The sequence below is a fragment of the Abramis brama genome (assembly GCF_963993115.1).
Source record: "Abramis brama genome assembly, chromosome: 22".
In the NCBI taxonomy this organism is placed as follows: domain Eukaryota; kingdom Metazoa; phylum Chordata; class Actinopteri; order Cypriniformes; family Leuciscidae; genus Abramis; species Abramis brama.
The window spans coordinates 30,910,835-30,916,834 of NC_139984.1; the positions used below are offsets into that span (position 1 = coordinate 30,910,835).

General features: G+C 40.8%; 1 protein-coding gene across 1 annotated transcript in view; it reads right to left on the reverse strand.

Annotated features, from left to right (window-relative positions):
• Positions 1-6,000, reverse strand: part of LOC311072984 (uncharacterized protein) — a 1,552,487-nt gene that overhangs the window by 859,649 nt on the left and 686,838 nt on the right. The gene's annotated exons all lie outside the window — the stretch shown is intronic.

The window sequence follows — 6,000 nt, forward strand, 5'->3', positions numbered from 1 at the left end:
CAATGATCCTTTCAGCTGTGTTTACTATGCGCTGCAGTGAGTTCCTGTTGTAGTTGGTGCAGCTTCCGCCCCACACAGCGATACAACTGGTTATGATACTCTCAATGGTGCCTCGGTAGAATGTGCACATGATGGGCGGGGGGGCTCTCGCTCATTTAAAGGTTGTATCAGCAAATTTCAGACCCAAACATAAATGATCTCACATTCATCTAATCTTTCCTAACGATCCGCTAGCTGCCCGCCCCATAAGCAGGCCGTCAAAAAACGCGTCTCTGTAGGCAGCCTAGGCTCTGAGATCTGCACACAAAAACAATTGGTTTCACTGTAAGACTGAAAATACTGGTTGGGGCCTGGCCTATGACAAAAGGGCCCTGCTGGATAATTAACATTCGACCTCCCCCATACAACCTCACTTCCTCTCACAAAATACTAGGTACTCACACAAGAACATGGTTTAATGTGAATGTTTATCATTGACTGTTATGTTTTTGGTGTCATTTGAAATGTCTCAAAGTGAGTGGTACAGATACCTCATATCCAGATAGATAAAATAAAAGGTAATAAGGTTTATAGAAGTTTAGAGAAAACTGTTTCAGAGCCATTTGAGGGTGGTCTCCCCCATCCCCCATGTCACCTGGTCAAACAGGATAAAAGAAGGTGTTCGTTCTCTCTCTGGGCACTTCTTTGCTGGACACAAATGGAATAGGTGGTCTCTGTCTCTCTCTCTCTCTCTCTGTCTCTCTCCCTCTCTCTCCCTCTCTCTCCCCCTCTCTCTCTCTCTTTCTCTTTCTTTAACTTTCTCTCTCTCTATCTCAGGTACAAGCTGGGTAAGATTCTTTGGTGTAACCAATGTATAATTATGTTCTAGATATTTGAATTGATTGTGGAATTGATCTCTGATATCTGAAATAGTAAATTGTTACATGTGATTATTCTAACTGATTTTGACATTGTTCATTTAATGGTTAAAAGGAATAGTCATACATTCGCTCACTTTTAGTGAGGCACAGATGTTATTAACCCTGCTGATGAGAAAGTAGAGGCGCTGCTGGGACTTCTTCACCAGTTTAGTATTCCAAGAGAGGTCTTCACTGATGTGCACCCCCAAGAATTTGGTGCTACTCATTCTGTCTACAGCAGCCCCCTTGATGGTCAATGGTCAGATGGTCAATGCTGAGTGTGGCCTCTCCGGAAATCGACAACAACTTCCTTGGTCTTGCTGACATTCAGCAGCAGGTTGTTGTCTCCACGTTGCACCACGTGGTCAAAATACTAACCTCCTTCCTGTACTGGGTCTCATCATCCTTAGTGATGAGTCCCACCAGTGTTGTATCGTCCACAAACTTTACCATGTGATTTGTGCTGTAGGTTGGTGTGCAGTCATGAGTCAGCAAGGTAAAGAGCAGGGGACTGAGCACACAGCCCTGTGCTCGGTATGATTCTGCTCGAGGTGTTGTTGCCAACTCGTAGGCTACTGTGGAAGTTGTTGTGGAATTATGGTATTGAATGCTGAACTAAACTCTATGAACAGCATTCTCACATATGAATCTTTTGAGTCCAGGTGAGTAAGGAGAGCGGAGCAGATTGCATCCTCTGTGGAGCGTTTGGCTCTATATGCAAACTGGAAAGGGTCCAGGGTTGGTGGAAAACACTACATAATGATAGAAGTCAATGCCACAGGGCGATAGTCATTAAAGCAAGATGGAAAGGGTTTCCTTGGCACAGGTATGATGGTGGTGGTCTTGAAGCATGATGGAACAACAGCCTGTCTCAGAGAAGTGTTAAAGACATCCTTCAACTCCTCTGCACAATCCTTCAGCACACGACCCGATGTTATCTGGACCTGCTGCCTTGCGAGTGTTAATAGTGTAGAGTGTTCTCTTCACGCTGGCGGCAGACAGACACAAAACCTGGTCATCAGGAGAAGGTGGGATCTTCTGTGGCCGTGTGTTGTTTTGTGCCTCAAACCTTGCAAAGTACCTCTTAAAGGGGGGGTGAAACACTCATTTTCAGTCAATCTCATGTTAATCTTGAGTACCTATAGAGTAGTATTGCATCCTTCATATCTCCAAAAAGTCTTTAGTTTTATTATATTTATAAAATAAAGATAGGCTGTACCGAGTCTTTCCGGAAAAAAACGAGCGGCTGGAGGCGTGCCGTGTGGGTGAAGCTAAAGCTGTGCTTATGCGCCGAGCTAACAACACAAAGACAGAAGCAGTTTTACTCACCGCCTGCGGTTCCAACGCACCACCGTGAACCTTTATCAGGACTGCTCGATCCTTAAGCATTAGACGATCTGCAAATCCGTCGATCTGGGCTTTGTTTATAAAACAATCATCATCGAAATGCAGGGAACAAACAAGAACACTTGCACAACTCCGTTGATGCTCTGGAAAAACAAACTCCATCCACTGGTCCCTTAACGCCGGGTTCTTTGGGAATCTGTGCAGGGTTGTCTTGCCCTGGCAACCAAAAACACACTTCTTTGGTGACACTGACTTCCCTAAAGCCGAGCAGAGCGCTTTGATGGCGAACTGCTTTCGCTCTCTTCTCTCTTTGGTCTACGGATGCGTGCGCGCCCACGCTATTCCGGGAGAAGTGCCCTTAGGACCCATATAAGGAAATTCCGCCCCATCTGACGTCACACAGGCCCATACTCAAAAAAAACTTTCCGAAACTTGTGACAAACCGGAAGGAGTATTTTTGGTACAGAAATACTCCTTCAAACGTACAATTTAATTTTTGAAACTTTGTCCATGTTTAGCATGGGAATCCAACTCTTTAAAGGTGATCTAAGTAACTTTTTTACCTTAACTGAACAGCTTCGGAGTCATTGGAATGGTTATATTACTTATTTCGGGTTGAATGGTGGTCGTTTCGCACCCCCCTGATGCCCGTGAGCGGAAAATCCGCACTTGCAACTTTGAGCCGGCGGGCCGGCGGCCGCCGCGTCAGGAAGTATCGCGTGATATCAGGTCTCGCGATGTAAACAATTGCTTTACGGCCAAAAAAAAATCTGCTAAAATGCTGTCATTATTGCGCTCCCTCACGCTGTTCGAACCCGAATGAAGAAGACGTTTTAAAGAATGTCCCATCTGCTTTGATGTTGTTGATCTACTAGCCTCTGGTGTCTGAGAATCGCCAACAAGTTTTTACAACAGTGTTGTCAAATATCTATTCCGAAACTGTGGGGGGAGCTCTAGAGAGAAACCTGCGAGCAAAAAGTGAGAATACAGCGAAGAAATCCCGAAACTACTGAGCCCTGCTTGATGATGGGTAATCTTGTTTGTGCAATTCTGTTTTGCTTTCCTGATGCCACGGGACAAGTCGGCTCTCGCTGTTCTCAGGCCAGTTTCATCTCCAGCCCTGAAGGCTTTGTTTCTAGCCCCCAACTGTCAGCCACAGCTTCTTATTAGCCCGAGTGATGATGGTTTTTGTGTGTGTCACATCATCAATGCACTTACTGATGTAAGAAGTGACCGTATCTGTATACTCCTCAATGTCTGTGTGATCATTATATGTGGCTGCCAGCATTTACATTCACATTAGTTCGCTGCTGTTAAAGGAACACTCCACCGTTTTTTGAAATAGGGCTTATTCACCTTCTTTCCTACATTTAGATAGGTGGGCAAATGCATTTTTGTCTCAGTGCATGCATTGTTTTAGTTTGACAGGGTCGGCGCTAGCTTAGCTTAGCAAAATGAATGGAATCCTTTGTTGCCAGCTAGCATGTCCTGAGTAAAAGGCTGCGTCCGAAATCGAATACTTCCCTACTATATAGTATGCGAAAAACAGTACGCGAGCAGAGTAGTATGTCCGAAATCATAGAATTCGAAAAACAGTAGGCGAGAAGTACCCGGATGACCTACTACATCCGGCGAGATTCTGAAGTGCGCATATGATGGACACTTCACTATCCCATGATGCCACGGGAGAGGAGTTGTCGTCGTTATATTTGAAAATGACGGAAAACGGAGACGCGGCTGTTTTCAAGTGTAAGTACTTTACAACACACTTTTTGTTTATTTGTGGTTAAATTGTATTCGTTTAACATCATATAAGTAAACGATTGACTTGTTAAAAGTTTAAATAATGTAAATCGAGGGTACAAGTTTGTGAATTGGCTGCAAAATGACAATTTTATCATTATTATTATTATTACCGAACAGAACGAGCTAATGCCTGTCAGCTAAGTTAACGTTAGTTAACACTGTTTTATTTAAACAACGACGTTGTTTCTCAGTTAAATGAGAGGGTTACAAAACTTTTATTTTTTAATTTTACAACGATTTTATTTCTCCTTACCAGTGTTGATGTAGTATGTGTTGGCTACGTAGCAAGCTACTTATCAAGTGTACCTCAACTTGTCCATGTAATATTAATATTAATTTAATAATATAGATTGACCATGGTTCATCACTAATGTTAAATTCTGTGTTGATTTTGCAGGGGGCTGATGACCACACCTGTGTTCTTATAGAGTGGAGAGTGGCTAATGAAAGGGAGGAAAGAAAAGAAAGAGCGACGAGAGAGAGGAAAGATTCCTTCAGCTTTTAGAAATAATTGCTAAAACAAAATTTGAATAAAGAAAACAAATGTTACACACTCTCTTTCCATTTATTTGTTAGTAAATTCATTTTGTAATGCTGTTTTAGCAAGTTTTATTACAAAACACTTAATTCCCAGGGATTTACAGTAGTTAGATTGTCAGTTGTAAAGTGTTTAATATGTGGCATGGAGTAATTAATATTTTTAAAGGGTGTTGTGTGTGCACTTATTTTGTGGCAGATTCCAGATTTTTTTTTTTTTGAAAAGCAAATTGCAGGTATATCTGAAAAATATGAGTGCCACACTGAAGAGAAATACCCACACACACCAGACACCTTTAAAATGTATTTGCTTTATTTTTGTATATTATTTAACTTTTAAATGGATACAGAATACAAAGCTTAAAACAAAATCACAAAACGTTGGCACAAAGTAGTATAATAGAGCTTAAAGCACCACCAAAAGCAAAAGTTTTAAAACTTTTTTTATTAAAGTGTCATCTTGAGGGAAGAAAATGAACGTCAGCAGCTTCAGTAAGGTAACCTTCACAGGTTTCTAAAAGATCTAATGGCACTTTCTTACTAACAATCTCATTTGTTGGGTATCACTTTAAAATAATTTAAAATCTGTTTCTTTAAAAGCATGTGTACAAGATGAGAACTTTACACCTTGGGTAATTTTTGGATTTCCACTTGTATTTTTCCTACCCAAATTTAAAGTAAATAATTTGTAAAAAAATTAAGCTCAAATATGTGATATGTAGCTAGAACACCAGCACCTCGATGTGCTTTTTTTCCACCCATGGTCGCAATCAGTGACTGGATGGACTACCGTGAAAGGTGGAGGTCGGGGTGGAGGTCAGCTCCATCTTTAAAATATAGATGAAGAATTGGAGCAGTAGTTTGTAGGGCTCACAATCTGTAAATGTGTTCATAGTTTATTTTAGAATACAATTTGAATTGAAATATAATATGTATGTATGTATTATATGTATATGATCCATTTCTTATGTATGTATGTGTGTGTGTGTGTGTATATATATATATATGAATACTTAAGATGTAAAAGCCTCTAAGTGCCATCTGGAATTTTCTTCTAGTTTGATTATTTTTATCAAGCTTGTATGTTTATGTTCAGTTATTTCACTTTAATGGCAATGAAAAGGACCTATTAATTGTCAAAGTGAAATTACTGAACCTAAATAATACAAGCTTGATAAAAATGCTCATTTTAGAAGAATTTTTTGCTTTTACGTCTGAAGTCTTCATATATACACTTATGAATGAGTGTGTGTTACCCTACAGTTCACTGTGTGTGTGTGTGTGTGTGTGTGTGTGTGTATTGTATCTGACCTCAGTGTGTTACCCTACAGTTCACTGTGTGTGTGTGTGTGTGTGTGTGTGTGTATTGTATCTGACCTCAGTGTGTTACCCTACAGTTCACTGTGTGTGT